Genomic DNA, 20515 nt, shown 5'->3' with positions numbered 1-20515 from the left:
CAATGGGATAACTGTAACACCTCATCACCAAAAGCATGTTTAGACCAAGTCAAGAGAAACATATAGTTTTTAAGGTAAGCAGTGCTCAGTGCTTCTCAGTCTTCCACCAAAATATGCAATGCATAAGAAACAAAGTGCAACAATTAGAAGTGTTTATTGACAGCTCACTTGTTTGCATAACAGAACATTGGCGTAATCATTCAGAATTAACAAATGTAGCACTAAATTTGTACAGTCAAGCCTGTCATTGCAGTAGAAGCACTGTGAAATGTGGTGGATCATGTATATATGTGAAGGAGGGGATTATATATAAAATAAGAAACAATGTTTTGGCATTAAGTGAGGATAAATGCATAGAGATATCAGCTTTAGATATAAGAAAACCTAGATGTATTCCAAAGACTAACTGTACTGTGTATATATCGTGCTCCCAGTGGTGACATGGACACATTCACTACAAAGTTAACCGAAGCATTAGATATGGTCTCCAGCCCCAAAAGCAAAATCATCATTTTTGGAGATCTAAACATTCACATGATGGACCCAGATATGTGGTGCAACAGCTTTCTGAACATTACGTATACCTATGGTATATTACCATTAAGTAACACTGCCACTAGGATAACCACACATTCAGCATCAAGTACTGTCCATAGACGGACATAGAGAAAGATAGGTGTGACATTGCCATAGATGACCTTGGTATCTCAGACCATTCAAGTCAGTTATTAAAATTAGGCATAGAATTAAATAATAACACTAAAATACACAAGTACAGTAGGGTTTTCTCTGAGACAAAAAAGTAGTTCTGAGCACTATGAGGCATAACAACTTAGGTCATCAGTCCCGTAGAACTTAGAACTACGTAAACCTAACCAACCTAAGGACATCACACATATCCATGCCTGAGGCAGGATTTGAACCTGCGACCGTAGTGGTAGCACGGTTCCAGACTGAAGCACGTAGAACCGCTTGGCCACAACGGCTGGCATTTCTCTGAGACAAAAAGATCTCTATTTGCCTCACTAATTAACAGTGAAACATGGGAGGAAGTGTACAGAGAAACTACTATAAATGGGAAGCTTTCAAAGCTTATGTCAATTTTAAATTCAGATTTGAAGAAATGTTTCCTAAAGTTCTAAGAATCACTAAATCATGCAACAATAACAACTGGGTAACCAATGGGATAAGGAAATCCTCTTAAACCCTCAAGCACCTTAGCTAAATGAAAAACTACCATAATGATTCAGCATTTCATAAATATTATCATACATACAGAAAGATGTATAGAGAAGTTTTGTTAGCAGCTAAAAGGTACCAAAATGACAAATTTGTAGAAAAAGCTAATAATAAAATCAAATTAGCTTGGAAAATCACCAAACAGGAAACTAATAGGACAAAATTATAGCCAATAAACATGCAGTTTCAACACAATGATACCAAAATAAATGTCCCCCCAAAAAACTAGCAAACTTTGTCAATCAGTATTTCAGCAGCATACAAACCAAACTACAACAGAAGTTCAACAAAACAAAGCATTTACAAACGCTGAGCATAATACCACACACAATGATGCTACAATCAACTACAGCAGAAGTAGTGTGCAATGTTATGAGTAACCCAAAACGTAAAAATTCAGCAGGCATAGATGAAGTACCTGCATGCTTACTGAAGGACTGCATAGACAGCATTAAAGACTCTTCAAGTCACATCATCAATTAATTCTTCTCCACAGGTTGCTTCCCAGACGTACTAAAGCATGCAAAAATCCTACCTGTACGTAAGAAAGGTGACCCAGAACTCATAGAAAATTGAAGACAAATCTCGTTACTCTCATCCTTTTCAAAAGTCATAGAAACCATAATGAAAAACAGGCTTATGGGGCACTTTACAAAGTTCAATCTTCTGAGTAAATAACAATTGGGTTTCTGGGCTGGCAAAAGCACAAATTCAACTGTTGCTCATTTCTAAAATGTTGTCCGTGTAGCCCCAGACAAAGGAGACCACATAACAGTGATCTTCCTTGATTTGACCAAAGCTTTTGACACAGTAGACCACACAATTTTCCTAAACAAACTAAATGCACTAGGAGGAAGAGGAGTAACAAACATGTGGTTTCATTCATACCTGCAAACATCCAACAGGTGGAGGTCACTCAAACTACCTCCAATCATACCTTTTCATACCTTTCAGACAGAGAATACATCATTATAGGAGTCCCCCAAGGAAGTTTGCGGGCCCAATCATCATTTTAATATACATCAATGATTTTCCATGAACTGTCAAACATGGTGAATCACTACTGTTTGCTGATGATGGACGGTAACATCTTAATCGAGCTGAGTCACCAAGTGTACTCAATGGTAAAGCTCAGGAAACACTTAAGCATGTATGCCAGTGGATAGAGGCTATCAAATTAACCCTAAATGTAAAAAAAAAAAAAAAAAACAGTATTAGTTTCCACTTACACAGAAAACTGAACAATACCACGCTAAAAGTTAATGACGAGCACGTAGAATGTGTACCAACAACAAAATTTTTAGGCATGCACATAGACTCTCAACTAAATTGGACCGAGCACACTGTGGCACTGTCTGCCCCCAGTAGCTGAGTGGTCAGCATGACAGAATGTCAATCCTAAGGGCACGGGTTCGATTCCCGGCTGGGTCAGAGATTTTCTCCACTCGGGGACTGGGTGTTGTGTTGTCCCAATCATCATCATTTCATCCCCATTGATGCACAAGTCACTGAAGTGGTGTCAAATCAAAAGACTTGTACCTGGCAAACAGTCTACCCGACGGGAGGCCGTAGTCTCATGCCTGTGGTACTTGGAAAAAGAATAGCTTCAGCATGCTGTGCACTAAGGATAATAAATTCAATGTGTAGTAGCTCGAGTACTAGAAATGTATTTTTTGCATATGTCCACTCTATAAATAATTATGGCATATCCTTCTGGGGGGCAAATGAGCAGAACAGACAAATAGTATTTAAGTTGCAAAGAAGGGCTGTACAAATCATAACAAAAAGTAGCAATAGATCCCATTGCACAGAATTATTCAAATCTTTGGGTATTTTGACAGTTTTTTGTGAATGTCATTTTGCAGACAGTGATATACATAAAAACATATTGACCTGTTACTGATAAACTGTTCCATACATGCACATGAAACAAGACACAGGCAACACTTTCACCTCTATAGGAAAAACAAATCAAAAATTCAAAACAGCTTGTTACACAATGGAATGAAATTATACAAAAATCTTCCATGAGAAATCAAAGACATAAGCAAAATTGATATCTTCAGGAAATCGCTTAAAAATTATCTCTTGGAAAAGTGTTTTTATACTGTCAAGGATTACTTGGAATGATGTAAATATACAGCAATATGTAAAAATTATCAACTGTGTTATTAAGTGATTTAACAATGTATCTTTATGTTACAATATTCATGAATTCCGATTGTGATAATTATAAATTTGTTTACCTATTGTATATACTCATTTGACAACATCCATACAATCCTGATTGTCTATGGATGGATAAATAAATAAATAAAAACAAGTTACTCTGCACAAATTATCATTGATAAACTAATAAATTCCCTTAAATTGATTCATGACAATGAAGTTTTGCTGTTTTATGTTCAACTATGTTGTATATTCACATGCCATCAGTGCTGACGTGCCATAATGTGGGACAGATCACCACCATTCTACCATTCCTTGGATCAACCCTATTTCCTGTTCGTCCACATCATAGATGAAACCAAGAAGGGGTTCACTGTCCTGCACATGAAATTCATCACCACCTTCCCTTCAATTTTCTTAGGGACATCATATCGATGTTATTATATCTGATTAATATTGTTTCCATTTTCATTGAAATGTTGGTGTTGTACCTAAACCTTCATCCAAGAAACATTTGCAAAATGTACATATGGAATAGCTTTATGTAACCTATATTTTAAGTATTTGGACATCAAAGCATAGTAGGGTAGGGATGGGGATGATCAAGTAGTGGCTCTACTCTAGGAACAGACAGGGACCTGGTGTGAAGAGGTTTGGGCAGTTAGGGACAGTCAGGAGGTAGACAGATGATTGGGCGGCTGGGGGGAAATACATGGGTGCATTCGCAGATTAAAACTGTGTGCCGGACCGAGACTCGAACTCGGGACCTTTGCCTTTTGCGGGCAAGTGCTCTACCAACTGAGCTACCCAAGCATGACTCACACCCTGTCCTCACAGCTTTACTTCTGAAAGAACCTCGTCTCCTACCTTCCAAACTTTACAGAAGCTCTCCTGCTCAGTTGGTAGAGCACTTTCCCGCGAACGGGAAAGGTCCCAAGTTTGAGTCTCGATCCAGCACAGAGTTTTAATCTGCCAGGAAGTTTCATATCAGCGCACACTCCACTGCAGAGTGAATATCTCATTCTGGAAAAATCCCCTAGGCTGTGGCTAAGCCATGTCTCCGTAATCTCCTTTCTTTCAGGAGTGCTAGTTCTGCAAGGTTCGCAGGAGAGTTTCTGTAAAGTTTGGAAGGTAGGAGACGAGGTACTGGCAGAAGTAAAGCTGTGAGGATGGGGCGTGAGTCATGCTTGGGTAGCTCAGTTGGTAGAGCACTTGCCTGCGAAAGGCAAAGGTCCCGAGTTTGAGTCTTGGTCCGGCACACAGTTTTAATCTGCCAGGAAGTTTCATATCAGCACACACTCCGCTGCAGAGTGAAAATCTCATTCTGGAAACATCCCCTAGGCTGTGGCTAAGCCATGTCTCCGCAATATCCTTTCTTTCAGGAGTGCTAGTTCTGCAAGGTTCGCAGGAGAGCTTCTGTAAAGTTTGGAAGGTAGGAGACGAGGTACTGGCAGAAGTAAAGCTGTGAGGATGTGGCGTGAGTCATGCTTGGGTAGCTCAGTTGGTAGAGCACTTGCCCACGAAAGGCAAAGGTCCCGAGTTCGAGTCTCGGTCCGGCACACAGTTTTAATCTGCCAGGAAGTTTCATATCAGCGCATACTCTGCTGCAGAGTGAAAATCTCATTCTTCAAGTTTTCTCTAGTTTTCTTTCTTTTCTTTGTTACTCTGGCCTCCTTTGTGATGCATTCAGCAGCTTTTTTATCTTCACTGACACACTGATTGTCCACCAGTAGAAGCCCATTTTTATAGTGTCTCCAGATGATTTGTCTGTTTATGATTTTGAGTCTGCTTGTAACTCCACCATTAGTGTATATTATGACATCCATCACACCAATCTGAAAGGCTGACATTCCAAAAATGCAGTTTTGGCAAGTGGTCCCAAATGCAACTACTGAGAGCTTTTTCTGAATTCTGCATTTTACCATGTAAACATTTTTGCAGGAATTTAGAATTTGAAAGACCTTCTGTGCTGCAAACATACATTCTGAGATATTTCATCCTAAAATTAAGGTCTATCTTTGATATTAGTAGACTTCTTGTGGGCTCCTAGGCACTTAAAAAGTACTCACTGCATCTGCTTTAAAAGGCATTTAAACAAAAAAGTCATTAGGTCGCATTTTGTACATAAAGTACATGTTTGAAGAATCAGGAAGAATCACAGAATTTTATTAAATAAAACAGAAAATTTTCATTGTTTGAACCCTCATGATGTCCAGGCCCTTTAAAACTATTAACAAAAATGGTACTTATATTTTGACAACTGCCATCCATTCCATGTCCAATGTTTCCTCTCATACAGCATAGGCAAGGCAAACACATTTATTCAGATGCAGGCTGTTTACAGGGATGCATCACCTTTCTCACTTCTGTCTTCACTGGACATAATTACAGCACCACCTTAGCTCAAAAGCAGATTTCCTCGGCCATCACATCCAGGTCTGGTACTACTGATATCTCCAAAAAATTCCTAGGAATACACTAGTGACTCAGTATTATGCTGGTCTTGAAAGCATTTATCAGCTACTTCAACAAGCCTATGTCTCCCTAAAATCATACCGTGAAATGAGGTCCATTCTATCTGACATTTTGTCCATGACATGTAGAATAGCTTGTCATGTCCCTGCCAATAACAGTAACATTCTTCTCAGACCTCATGCTCCTTCCACACTTATTTTCCTACTCTATGGTCCCTAGCCCTGTGACCATCTCCACTGTAAGGCTTAACCTGCACACCCTCCTACCATTACTTATACCAACTCTGTATCTGTCAAACCATTTTCTATCAAAGGGAGAACTATTTGTGAAATGACACATCTCCTGTACCATCTGTTACATAAACACCCTTTTGCCTGGCATAGTGCAGCAATTGAACATGTCATGGACTTAACAAGTCAGTGGAAGTGCACTGTAGAAATACCAAGCCATTACTGCCTCTATAGTCATCCATAAATGAACAAGTGCTGCCAAAGCATGATCTTGTGCACAAACTAACCTCTCAGTCACATTCCATACATTCTGATGTGACTCATGTTGGACAATTAGTGTGGCCAAATCATTCACCCAACTTATCCAGAATGTTCTTCAAACCTGTTGTGAGCAATTGTGGCCTAGTAACTATATTATGGGTTCCTTAACTAATTATCACGCTCTTTTCGAATTTGCGTTCCATTAGCACATTCTAAACAGGGAACTAGCAGAGATTTAACTATAGATTGTATCTCCCCCATGTTGGTATCACAGTGAAGTATTTCAGTCATCAATATTGGAAAAGTATTTTCCAAGGGTGTTATGTAATTCCCTAGAAAAACTAAGTTTTTATTTAAATGACAAGTGATGCTCAGAAAAGACTGTTAAATATTGTAAATATGTATGAGTTACCAGTCAACAGATATATTTTTACTACAAACTGCCGTTATATCATTGACCCTGTGTTTGTGATCAGTCACTTTCTTCACAGCTGACGATATGGTTTTAATTTCATCCTGCGAACTAGCTGTTCTGTTTGTGTAGCACATACTCTTTGTCTTCCTAATAACGTTTTTAGACACTTTACATTAGTGTTTGTTACATGCTACTGTACCTTGACTGTGACTACTTCTAACATTTTGATATAATTCCCATTTTGATCTATGTGATATCCTTATTCTTATTAGTATCTGTCAGTCATTTCCTGAGCATTGCTTGAGATTTAAATGAAAACTTAGTTTCTACAGGGAATGATATAAAACTCTTGAAAAATACTTTTCCAATATTCATGTCTGAAATACTTCTCTGTGATACTGACAAGAGGGAGATTGAATCAATAATGAAATCACTGTAGACTAAGAATTCTCATGGATATAATGGATTGTCTAGCAGAATATTAAGGCATTGTGCTGCACATGTTAGCCTGTACTTAGTCATATTTGTAATTTTTCCTTTAAGAATTGACAGTTTACTGTCCTCAGAGTAAAGCCACTTTGTAAAAAAGGAGAAAGGAATAATGTAAACAATTTTAGACCTATTTATATGCCATCAGTGTTTGCTAAAGTTATTGAGAAGGTTGTGTATGTAAAAAAAAATGATCATTTTATTTCACATAATTTGGTGTCAACTGTACAATTCATTTTAAGAAGTGGTTCAACAATTGAAAATGCTATACTCTATTTCCTCTATGAGGTACTTTATACGGGTAACTCTAAAATATTTCTGTTTGCTGATGACAATAGCTTGGGAGTAGAGGATATTGTGTGCTACATTGGCTCTGTTTCGAATAGCACAGTTCATGACATAAACTCAAGGCTTGTAAAAACCAGATTAATGTTAAATCACAGTAACACACAGTTTTTACAGTTTCTAATACACAATTCAAAAAAAACCAATGTTTCAATTTCACAAAATGAGCATATGATTAGAGAAACTGAACAGTTCAAATTTCTAGGTATTCACATAGATGGAAATGGAAATGAGCGTTTGGTGTCATTGGCTAGGAGGTTCCTTGCAGGGCAGGTCTGGCTGCCTTGGTGTAGGTCTTATTACATTCAGCGCCACACTGGGCAATCTGCAGGCTGGATGTGGATGAAATGATGATGAAGACAGCAGAACACCCAGTCCCTGAGCGGAGAAAATCCCCAACCCAGCTGGGAATCAAACCCAGGCCCATAGGACAGCAATCCGTCATGCTGACCACTCAGCTATTGGGGGTGGACATTCAGATAGATAGTAAACTGTCATGGAAGGCCCACATTCAGGATCTTGCTCAAGGAAAGCTGCCATTTTCACTATTTGAACCATATCTGGGGTGAGTGATAGTTCGACATGGAAAGTAGTCTACTTTGCTTAATTTCATTTTCTTATGATGTATGGTATTATATTTTGGGTTAACTCTTCCCATTCTTGAAGAATACTTTTGGCTGTTCATTTGTCTGGGTATTCTGACATTGGCCTCTCAATATATATGCTCTTTACGGTCATTTATTTTTAACAATATCAGTTTTTTCCCCATGAGAAATAGCAGCTTGCACTCAGTTAATACTAGGCAGAAATTCAATCTGTATTTTGATCACAGTTCCTTGGCTCTTGTGCAGAAAGGTGTGCAATACACTGCGGCATCCATTTTCGATAACCTACCACAAGAATTCAAAAATCTTAGCAGTAATCCACACTCTTTCAAATTGAAACTAAATAGTTTCCTCATGGGTCACCCTCTATTCTGTCTAGGAATTCCTTGAAACACTAAGCTGATTCCTCTGTTATATTGTTTGATTGCTTATACATAAACTTATAACTTGACATTTGTGGGTTCATAAAAATTTTATTTTATCTGTTAGTACTTTCATGTTGTAATTTCATGTAGAGACACATTCCATGACTTTGGATATATGCTCCTCAATTTCGTCTTACAGACAAGATGTTTAAAATAAAAAATAAGAAAAATCACATGAGTACAAATGATAAATCTACCAATGCATTGTCCTTTTAAACCATGTGTATGTGATGCTGCTCCCATGTGTTCACATTACTAGCCCACATCTTTTGATAATTTGGTGTATGTTTTGCATGAAGCATTTCAGTTGCCCATAGGGCCCTGTCATCATGCATATATTCAGTTACATAACTTATCTTTTGCACCTTGGTCCATGCCCATGGCAATACATATGTAAAGCCACAAATGAGTACCACAGGATATACCATCTTATTTGATGAATATATTTAAAAGTTTCTATGCTTAAGGATATTCATTTCCATCATTATTACTGTGTATAGCATTGTCACCGTCAGCATACCATGTGCAGACAGTGAAATATTTTGAACAGGCTGATACACATTTAGATTGTTATAGTCTGATCTAGGGCTCAAGATATAAGCCATTATGTTTTCATGCAATTAATATTAGCATTGCTGTACTGCCCCCTGGACATCTATTAACCCTTTGTTCAGGGCTTTCACTGTTTCAACTATTTTATTTCTCCACTGAAAAGAATCAGATCCTATTTGTTCCTTGATCTTGAGTAATTCCTTCTTTAGCCCACTGCTGGCAGGGTCAACAGATTACTAACAGAAGTCTTGATTCACATGTTCACAGATTTTATGATCTGATCTCCCTCGCAAACTGTTGCCTCATCAGGAAAGAGGGAAGGAGAGGGAAAGATGAAAGGATGTGGGTTTTAAGGGAGAGGGTAAGGAGTCATTCCAATCCCGGGAGCGGAAAGACTTACCTTAGGGGGAAAAAAGACGGGTATACACTCGCACACACACACACATATCCATCCACACATATACAGTCACAAGCAGACATATTTAAAGACCAATATGTGTGCTGTGTCTTGCTGCCTGTGCACAGTAAACAGTTCTTGTACAATTTTTTCTTACTCTTATGACAAATTAATCACTTTGTATGAAAGATTGTCTACAGTGCAACCTAAGGATACCTACCTATCATGGATCTCATTCATTTCTGTTGGTAGCTTCTCAATAGATCCAGGGATCAGCTCTTGAGCTTTTCGCAATTCAGTTATGTCACTTTCTAATCCCTACAATCTGGCTTCCAGTTTCTCTGCTAAGTCATTAAGTTGAGTGCTCACTTGTGCCCAGATCTTGCCTAGTGGGCATATCCTCCTGTCTAGTAGTCATTTCTTTTTGCTTTGTGGCTAATGCTGTAACAAGAGTGGTCATCTGTGTTTGTTTTGCAGCTCAAATTCCCAACTACTCCAGAATTTTGGTGACAGATCTTGAGTTTATGGTTTAGATACCTCTGGCACCACTACATCCTCAACTGAATGAACATTAACTAGGTCCACCAACTCCATCTTGTATTGAGAATTAGTTTTTACCAAAAAACAGAAACAAATTTCGACAAGAGCCTAATGTCTTCTATCAGATTACAACACAGTTTATCCCTAATACATTTACATATGAAATATCATCAGACAAACAAAGAAAAGTATAATGATAAACACTGTTAAAAAGAAAAGCTGAGAAATACTGCACCAGCCAGACATGGTCCGAAGTATGTAAATGTAAAACTGAGCAATTTCATGACTATATTGAAACTAAAGTTTGACGAGACATTTCCTGAAATCGCACATTCTGTTGGAGAATCTACCAGAAAAAACTGGGAAACAAAGGTACCAGACTATTCTGAACACTCAAATATCTCAGCTCTAGAAAAGACAATGAGAGTAGCCGAGCCTTCTTACGGTTTTTTTTTTTTTTTTATCAAATGCAAAAGAACCTATAGGAAACTGCTGCAGGATGCAAAAAGAATTCAAAAGGATAAGGCTATACAGATGTTCAACAATAAAAGCAAAGCAACAAGGAATATAGTAAAACAAGAAACTGGTAGCACCAAGCCAAACCTGACAAATATGAAAATTAAAAATAAAGGTGGTTTAATAGCTAATCCTAAGGATAACTTTCTTGACCATTACTTTAGTAACATAGCAACCAACTTCAAGTAAAGCTACCAAAAATATAGTATACAGCTGCAAATAACTATGTACTTTACATAAAGCTGCTGCTAATAACCATGAATCATTGGGATTGTGTATAAATTTAAGAGTAAAATATAAATAGCTCCAGGTGAGGTTGCAGTGTGTCTACTATGGGATTGTATTAGCAGCATACAAGTATCTCTGACAGATACTATAAATCAATCATTCACTTCCAGTTGCTTCCCCGATTACCTAACACAAGCAGAAGTTCTTCCCATCCACCTTTTGGTTTCAGATCTGGAAGGGGAACAGAAGCTACAACAGGAAAATTTATAAAATTAGTTTTAGAAGCCCTAGATGAAGGATAAAATGTAACAGTTATTTACCCACACCTCAACAAAGCATCTGACATTGTTCGTCATGAAATACTTCTAGGTAAACCTGAAGTACTGGAAATAAGGGTGACGGGGTCATAAATGAATAGTTTACGTCTTATCTCACAAACAGTGTGCAGTGGGTACAGATCTCCCAAATTTGAGATGGCTGAAATTATATGATATTGGGATAATTTACATAGGAAGTACAACAGGCATGTTGTGACACATAAAAGACGTATCTGCTCACTATGTTATAAATTACTGAGAAGATTGTTGGTTCAAGAAACTATTCACAGACATGATGGATGACAATGTCACAAAACACCTGTTGCAGGGGTGACCACTTAATCATGGTATAGGGGCTGTTGCAAATGCTGAATCACACTGTGAACAATCTGTGGCTCAGGTGACCACAGTGCTCACTGTCACATCCTGTCACATGAGTGGGCATTAGCGCATGACAAAATCTGTCACTCATGTGACAACTGAAACCACAGTATGATCCATCACACAAATAACTACTTTTTACACTGCACACTCCACTGTAGGATGACCATTCAAATCACAACATATCCCACCACACAAGTGAACAAGGAAATCACTACTCCATCACAGCACACTTAATGGATGAGTATGTTCTGTCTCGTGTCTGTGAGAGTATACATTATATGCAGGTAAGTCCAGTGAAGCAGCAGCAGTAGCAGGGACACATCTGAATCGTCTGCTCCCTAATCCTGCTGGATCGCCTTAAATTGGACACACTGTGGTGATATAACCTAGACATCAAACTTGCATTCTATGTTGTTGAGTGTCGTGTATTATATTATTATGTATCCCGGCTACAAAACGTAACCCCCCTCCAAAAATGAGGGTGTAGTCAAGGGTCAGGTAAATTAGGCTGGTAAGTGCACTTGAGGCCCAGAGTAGGATTGGATCAAAGATTGTGCTGACTGGTGAGGTGGTGTTGAGGTCGTCTGAGGCGAGTGGATAGAAGTGGGTTCAAATGGGAAGGTGTATGTCACCTTTATATGTTCCAGTGACAGTGTCTATGTGTTCCCATTTATGGAAACTTCCATGGTATAATGACTTCGACTAACAATCTTGTGAGGTCCCGAGAATGGACATTGGAGACCAGGCCTGACCCCCTCAACACTGACCATTACATGCATGGCAGTTGCTGAATCTGAATGAACGAAGGAAGTTGGGGTGCCATACTGAGAGCCAAGTTGAGGCCGTATGCATGGAATATCGTTGTGCAGTTCATACAGGAATGCTGAAATGTCAGTGTCAGAAGAGGTAGCAGAGAATTCGACACATTCTTTGGTATCTGAAGCTGCTCACCATATACCATAAAAGAGCCTAGTCACTGGACTGTTGAGGTCTGCCTTGAAACAAGTGGAGGTTGAGAAGTATGAGGAGGAGTACAGTAGTCCTTGCTTTGTTGTGACAAACTAGAGCCACCTTCAAAATTTAATGCCATCACTGAACCGTATCTTTTGGGGCTGGATGGTGATGATGAGTGCCAAAGAATTTGGAAAGCTTTTTGAACAGCTGGAATTCAAATTTCCTTTCACAACCTTTGGGGATGTGGAATAGCAAAGCATAGTGATCAGTCCACTTACTGACAAATGCTAGTGCCACAGTATCAGCTGAGATGTAAGAAATTGGTGTTGCCCCTGGCCAAAGTGTGAAATATTCAATGATAGGTAAAAGATACTGCTGAACATCAGAGGTGAGGAAGTGATTGACAATGTTAACATGGGCATGCATAAGCCCCCCTGTAGCCACAGTAAAATCACCAAATGGGCCATGGATGTGCAGATCAACCTTACTAAGCTTACAGGCACCACACCAGTGGTCCCAGCTGCAACTATCTGAGCAGATGCCAAGCCACACATAGTGATGAATCCTGGTAGTAGCTTTAATACCTGGGTGCCATAGGTTATGGACACTGTCAAAGGCCTGCTGGGGGAAAGGATCTGGTAGGAAAGGTTGTAAGTTGCGACTGGAGGTATCACATAATAATTTGTGTCTGTGCCAGCCAAAGGCAGGTGCAGCAACATTTACGTACCAAATATGGCACGGTAACTTCTGAAGTACTGAAATCGAGATAGCATGTGCTTTTGTCCACCAATCATAGTTTATGCCGCATGATCTTACCAGCCAAAGACAGCAGATATTCATTGATATAGTCAGCCAATAGCAGCATCATTCTTAATTAGTGCAAACACAGAAACAGGAAAAGCTAAATTACATTACCATACATACAGCATAGCTACAAGAAAAAACTAAGCTATTACATATAATATTGGCTAACAAAACTATTTTGCTGTTTGTGGTTAGGCAGGATACTAAGAATACAGCTTAAATTTCAGGCACTGAATATTTCTGTCAAGCATTATTATAAATTTTGTTGCTGTGCACAGAACATTTCGTAGGTTACCTGGCTGAATACATGTTCGATCAAACATTTTGACTTTATGATAGAAAAGAAAATTACATATGGACTTTTTCAATAACTCACTTTGCACATTTTTTAAAGGATAGTTGTACTTTTTGCCATAGTTAGTGCTTAATTTGTACTCTATGAAAGATCTATAAGAAATATGGAAAGCTAATCTTGAAACTTAGTCTTTTGTAGCTTGTGTTACCCTTTAAGAAACATCAAACAAAATGTGGCAGTAAAATATTAAATAACAGTGTAAATGTCTGATCTTCAGTGTTTCTATAAGAAATTCATTGCACATTCTCACACATAACATAATTCATCTTTCGTAAAAGGAAATTACATTGAAAGTAAAACTTTTCACACTACCATTTGCAACATTCTCCCTCGACCTATTACGAATGTAAGCAGTTGTGATGTCACACTCATTGAAACAAGGCCCAAGAGACAGACACACTGAAAGAAATTTGTTGTTACTAAGTATTGCACAGTCTTTGACACATTTGGTAGTTGGAAGAGTCTTGTGTGTGTTCACAGTCTTTTGTAATTGTTAAAGGACACATTTACTGCGCAACTACAGTTTTAATTTGGTTTTATTCTCTTGTTTATATTTTATTGCTGCAATATTACTCTGCAACAGTGGGTTAAGTAAAGTTCTTTGTTAGAGTAACATGTTATTACCAGCTGAAATTACAAAAATTTAAATGAAAACTAATGTAATGAAATCTTTCTGGAAGTCTAAAAATTTTCCAGGTTTTTCCTGACTATCGCAGGGTGTATGAACCCTGCAATATTAGTGTCATCTGCAAAAGAAACTAATTCTGCATGCTATATATTAGACAGAAGATTGGTCACACATATAAGTAACACTAGTGGACCTGAGGCTTGGGAAATTCGATACATGATTTTTCCCAGTCCGAATTATGTCCCTGGAGTTCATTGGTTGAGTCGGCACGTAAAGGGCATTAACAGTAGAGTAACTTTTCTGAACCCCAAACTGCTATTTACTGAGGATGTTGTTCCTGAGGTGAGATATCATTCTAAAATGCATAACCTTCTCAGAAATCAGTGGTTCAGTGTAGCTGTGATGAAGCAGAAAACACTACTATGATGTTGATGTAAAGGAAGCAACAGGTGATGAAGCACTGTTGATAATTCAGTGCAATATTTGGCAGTATTATGGAGATAAAATGGCATCTTAAGTGATTCAAAGATGCAAAGCGGTGTGCTGATGGATGCCTTTGGGCTGTCTTCCATGGTGACTGGTACCTGCATGGATGCCTTCATGCTGCCAAGAACACTGAAGTACTGCTGAGGGCATAGTTGAAGTAGCAAACTCCTGGAAGAGGATATATGTCTGGGATGGTGGATGCATTATGAGCAAAATACGCAATATTTGCCATAGGTCTGTCAGGATGTATCCCTTTTCAGTATGAACTGGAGAGGAGAGGACTATAGTTGTTATAGTTGAGTTGCTGTAAGTTGGTCCCTGACAGCTGGAGTGGCTAGGTGCAGCAGCTTCACAGGCCTACCTCAACCAATAATGTATTGCAATTTTATAAACGTCTCTGTGGCAACACTTCAGTAGACAGCTATTGTTTTCACCTGCAGCTGTTAGCACTTCACAGCTGGAAGCCTGCAACAGTGCTATGAGCTGCCATGGACCTCCTTATGTGATCTTCACTAAAGGGTCTGATCATGTAGTGAATGATGTCATTCCAAAGCGGAAACTGAAATTTGGCTTCAGCGGAAACAAATTGCTCCAGTGTGAAGTGTCATGGTCTATCGAAAACTGGAGGACTAGGTTTGGTGCATGTGAGATGTACCGTGCGGTGTCATTGTTTTCTTGGTGTTCCACGTGAGAGCATGATGGCTGGAAAATGGTTGAGATGATCCTGGTAATGCAGCATGGATGAGCTTCAGTACAAAATTTGGTACAACATAGTGGAACCCAACAGTTAAGTGACTGGAGACCTTGTCAATGAGATGAGAGCCAGGAATGTTGGGGAGCAGCAGAAAATGTGCTAAGAAATCAGCACCAATGGCTGGTTCTGTGATAAATGCAATGGTGAGTTTCCAGCTGAAGGTGCAGTGCAATCCTAGATGTAGTTGTGAAGGACAGACACCGTAGGTGTTGACAGACAAGTAATTGGTAGCGAATAGCTAAAATGGTGCTCGTTGATCCCCTATGAGCATTGTGTGTGGACAGTTCACATGTCAGACTCTATTTCTATACGAAAACAAGGGACAGACTTTCTATCCAAGATGAACAAGTAATTTGACACAGTTTGATAACTGTACATACTCAACTCATGGGTGCTGCTGACTTATGGTTTGTCACGTGGTGGACAACACTGGGAAGTTTGCTTGACAAAGATGCAGTGATTCCAATACGTAGTGGTTTGGTCTTTGGCACAGTAACATATGTGAGTATGCTAGTGAGGATGTGGAAACACTAGCTGGCTGTGCATTACCTGCAGACACCTGATCTGCGATAGCTTTGATCTGGGGCAAAAGCACATAGGAAGCACAACAGGCACATTTCGGCACATAAAAAACACAGTGGCTCATTATTGTCATATAACCACTCCCCCTCATGGCATGCATTATGAACAAGTGCTCAAACGTAGTGAAAGATGCAATCGCCATCCCCAAATTGCTCTTCAACAGTGGGAGGCAAGAAGGTGCTTAAAGCATCAATGTAGGCCTGTGCTGTGATAATGCCATGCAAAACAACAAGGGATGCAAGCTCCATGAAAAACATGACCACGCCATAAAACCACCACCTGTTGGCAATTACTGTTACTGTTGGCACTTGACACTCTGGCAGATGAAGCTCGGGGCATTTGCTATACCCACACCCTGTCATGAGAGTCCCACACTGTGTAGTGTGATTTGTCACTCCAAACAACATTTTTCCACTGTTGAATCGTCCAGTGTTTATGCTCCTTATACCAAGAGATGTCATTTGGCATTTACCGGTGTGATGTGTCGCTTATGAGCATCCACTCAGCCAAGAAATTCAAGTTTTCTCACATCCTGCCTAACTGTCATAGTACTTGCAATGGATCCTGATGCAGTTTGGATCCTACTTTCGACGTCTTCAGTTGCCCCACCATTTTTGGAAACAATGCTTCATAGACAACAAAAGCTGTTCACCTGCTCAATCTCCTCTTCTTTCACAGATAGTTCATTCTTGCTGTTAGTGTTCATACTAAGCTCTTTACTCTTAGCTGTGTTTATTTATAATACAGCTCTCTGAGCTTCTGATTCTCACTCATATCCTTGAAAACATGGGTCAGGAGACAGATGTAGTTTGTAAAGTCCAGGTCGTCAAGGCAATCATATAGAGTCCACTGTATAATTCTTTTTTTCTCTCGTGTTACCTTCTTCATGACACCATCTAATGTCAGAAAAACAGCAGTGCCTTACTCCAAATTTAAAATGAATGTTTCAGAGTGATTTCCACCATGTTTCACCTGGCAATTATATTCTCTGTACATCGTATTCATGATACTGATGATCTTTGGAGGTACTCTGTAACTCTGCATTGTTTTCCAGATGACTTCATGCTGCACCCTATCAAAGGCTTTTTCAAAGTCAGCAAAAGCCAGGTACAATGGAGAGCAGTATTCTAAGGATTGCTCAGTAATGATCCTCGAGGTGTTGATTTGGTCTGTGCATGATCTGCTTTCTACCAGTGATGGTAGAGCACTTGCCCACAAATGGCAAAAGTCCCGAGTTCAAGTCTCAGTCCGGCACACAGTTTTAATGTGCCAGGAAGTTTCATATCAGTGCACACTCTGCTGCAGTGTGAAAATCTCATTCTATCAACCTCAAAGTCTTCTGCTCCTCTCATGGTCAGCTACACGTAGCTTGCTCTTGGGTAGCAAATTCGAAAAATCTGACATATATAACATGGATAATAAAATGAAATGTTGTTTTGATAGTCGATCAACATAGGTACTGAGAAATTTATGGACAGCTACTCCCTCTATGGTCTCATTTTGTACTTTAAGGCTTTTCTATTAGGTTTTCTACTTATATAGATGTTCTTGTGATTAGTCTCCTTTATATTAAGAGTTACCTGTTGGGGACTGACATAAGTGCTGTGTGAGCTTTCTCCTAACATTTCTGGTGTCCTATTTGTAATTATTATATTATTGTTGTCAGCAAGTAACACTGTTTCATCTTGTGTGGCCTGTAGTGGCAAGCCATTAATGTATGAGGTAGTTCCAAAAGTTCTTAGAGTGGAATAGAAGGATATGAATCACACAAGTGTAACTTTTTTATGTTTCAGTGTAGGCTCCCTTTGTACTAATACATGTGGCCCAGTGATATTCCAATACCTTGAGCTCAACTCAAAAATTAGATTCCTCTGAGCTTCCAAAACACTGTCAACTTTGGCTGTCTGTTCTTCGTTTGAAGACAATCTCTATCCATCATAGAAAATACTGAGCTTGAGGAAGAAATGGATGTTTGATGGAGCCAAATAAGGTGAGCTTGGCAACAATTCATATCTAAATTGATGTATTTTTGTCATGGCATTGACACTTGTGTGTGCGCATACTGTCTTGTTGAATGATGACTTTCTTTCCTGCCAAACCTGGCTTTCATTTGAATATCTTATGCTGTAGTTGGTCCAGGAAGTTAGTGTAACGTTATCCTGTAATTGCTTCACCTGAGTAAAGGTAAAATATCGGCAGAATTCCTTTTGCATATCCAGAAACTAAAACCATGACCTACCAAGCTGACGTTATTGTCTTTGTAAAGTTTCCCAGCTTAGGACAATTTTATAGTAAGTAAGTGATTACACTCATGAATCAGTTTGTTGACACAATCAATTTATGTTTACAAACGCAAGTCCTGCACTCTTTTAGCATTTCAAAGCAAATAAGAAAAATCCTTCTTGACAATAAAGGAAAGACTTCTTGGACAACTCAAAGTTCTCGGAAAAAAATGTAAATAAATATTTATGTAAGCCAATCCTCTGAAAAGTTCTATTGAAAAAAAAGTGCTTCTCTTCTTAGGATGCACAGTATGCAAAAAAATAAAGTCCCATCTCATAAGCAATACACCGAGTTTGAGCCTCAGAGTTCACAGCTGGAGCAGCAGGTCATGATGCGCATTGCTCCCTGGTGGCAAGGGCATCATCAAGTCTGGGCGGTGACAGAATGCTGGGAAACTTCGGCCTCTGCTGGCATAGATTGAACTGTCTGTTGCTTGCTGGGCGAAGGCAGTTACACACATGTGGTGGATGACTACTAGATAGCTATTGGTCTGGCAATGTGTGCTCAAACTGGCTGAGGAATATGGACTGCAGAAGCACCGAAAGATCCATATACATGGTGATGTCTACTGCTCTCGTGGGTGCCCTCAGAACTAGCTTGCTTCCTGCAGGACAGGCGAAGTTCAGCTGACTTTAACCAATGTGCCTGCAGAACTGGAGCAAGAAGCTGCATAACTGTGTAATGTTGTGGGTTGGCAGCTTATGGGAGACCCCAGAAACACACCATATCTTCCCCAATTCTCGAGAAAGACCAAGAGGGGCAGAGACTGGAGTGAGAGACAATGGCATCGTCACTGCCAGAAGCATTGCCAGAGGGCATGGTAGGGGTTGCTGGTGTGTTGACATCCATTGGGATGGTGAATGGAGACATCGTCTGGCTGGGCACACTGGAAGGTGGAAGCAACGCATCTGCTGGGTGAGCAGCAAGCTACTCAGAGTCCTTTGTATCTGAAACACAGAACTGAATGGCAGAGTCTGTTGGAGGCCAAAAACCATGGCAGGGGCAGTATTGGTTGATGTGCTGTAAGAGTTGGAAGCACTCGAGGAGTGTGATGAGAAGCATTACTTGCCTCAGAAGATGGGAAACAGTGGTTGTCAGCCACCGGGGCTAGCCACAGAAAAAATTCATATCCCACATCAGGTCCCTGGGAGACAAACAATGTTGGTGGGAAGAAGAGGAGAAGGGGGATGGTCTGTCGGGTGGAGAATGGACAGAGAAAAGTGGAGAGGGCAACCATGGGGCCTCTCTGCCAGAGAGGAGCCCTCCATCAGAGTGCCTCAGTATGATCTGTGAAAAAGATGAATTTCTCATGAGAGGAGTGGTACTTGTGTAGTTTAGACATTTGAAATTTAAAAGTCTGCAGAAAATGCTCAGCAGTGCCATTAGAGACAAGGTGGAAAAGCACGGTGGGAATTAATGCAATGCTGTGAGCAGCACAGAAGGCAGAAAATTCAGAGGAAGTTAGCTGAAGCCCATTATCAGTGACAATAGATCTATGGAGGCCCTCTAGTGCGAAAATCTGGTTAATTGCCCAAATGGTGTGGGAAGAGAAATTGGAAGACTTGCAGACCACAAACAGAAAACAGGACCCAGCATGCATGATGGTAAGCCACATAGAGTCAAGTATGGGGTATTCAAAGTCCAGATGAATGTGGGACCAAGGACCGGCAGTGGAAGGCCATGGTAAGTAATGCTGAGGTGGGGCCCTCACCAACTCTGGCAGGTGGAGCAAGCAGTGCCCAAATCTCAAATAGTAGAATCCATGCCTCATAGACATGATGGTGAGTCAGTCACTAGGTAAGAACAGTCCACCTTGTCCTTTGTGGAGCAACTGGAGGATGCAATTGCAGAGAGCCGACAAATAACCATCCAAGTGCAGCTGTTGTCACCTTGGAGCAGGACATTGCTGTCCCGGGAAAAGAGGTCCAGTCATTGATCCCAGAACACCTGAAGATCTGGGTGTGCCACAGCCTTAGTGTTGGGTGGCCAGCTTTGCCAGATGTGCTGGAAGAGATGTGGAAGACTGGATTGTCTGCAGTGTGAAGTCAGACAAGGTTGACATCCAGGAGTAGCTGTGCAATG

General features: G+C 39.9%; 1 non-coding gene across 1 annotated transcript; it reads right to left on the bottom strand.

Moving 5' to 3' along the window:
• Positions 1-4147: 4147 nt before the first annotated feature.
• Positions 4148-4222, bottom strand: Trnal-caa. The gene has a single exon. It is a non-coding gene; the product is annotated as a tRNA-Leu (tRNA).
• Between the last annotated feature and the right edge of the window lie 16293 nt (positions 4223-20515).

This window comes from Schistocerca americana, chromosome 1, assembly GCF_021461395.2.
Source record: "Schistocerca americana isolate TAMUIC-IGC-003095 chromosome 1, iqSchAmer2.1, whole genome shotgun sequence".
NCBI lineage: Eukaryota > Metazoa > Arthropoda > Insecta > Orthoptera > Acrididae > Schistocerca > Schistocerca americana.
Note: the sequence above shows the minus strand (reverse complement) of the source record. Positions and strands in the feature narration are given on the sequence as shown.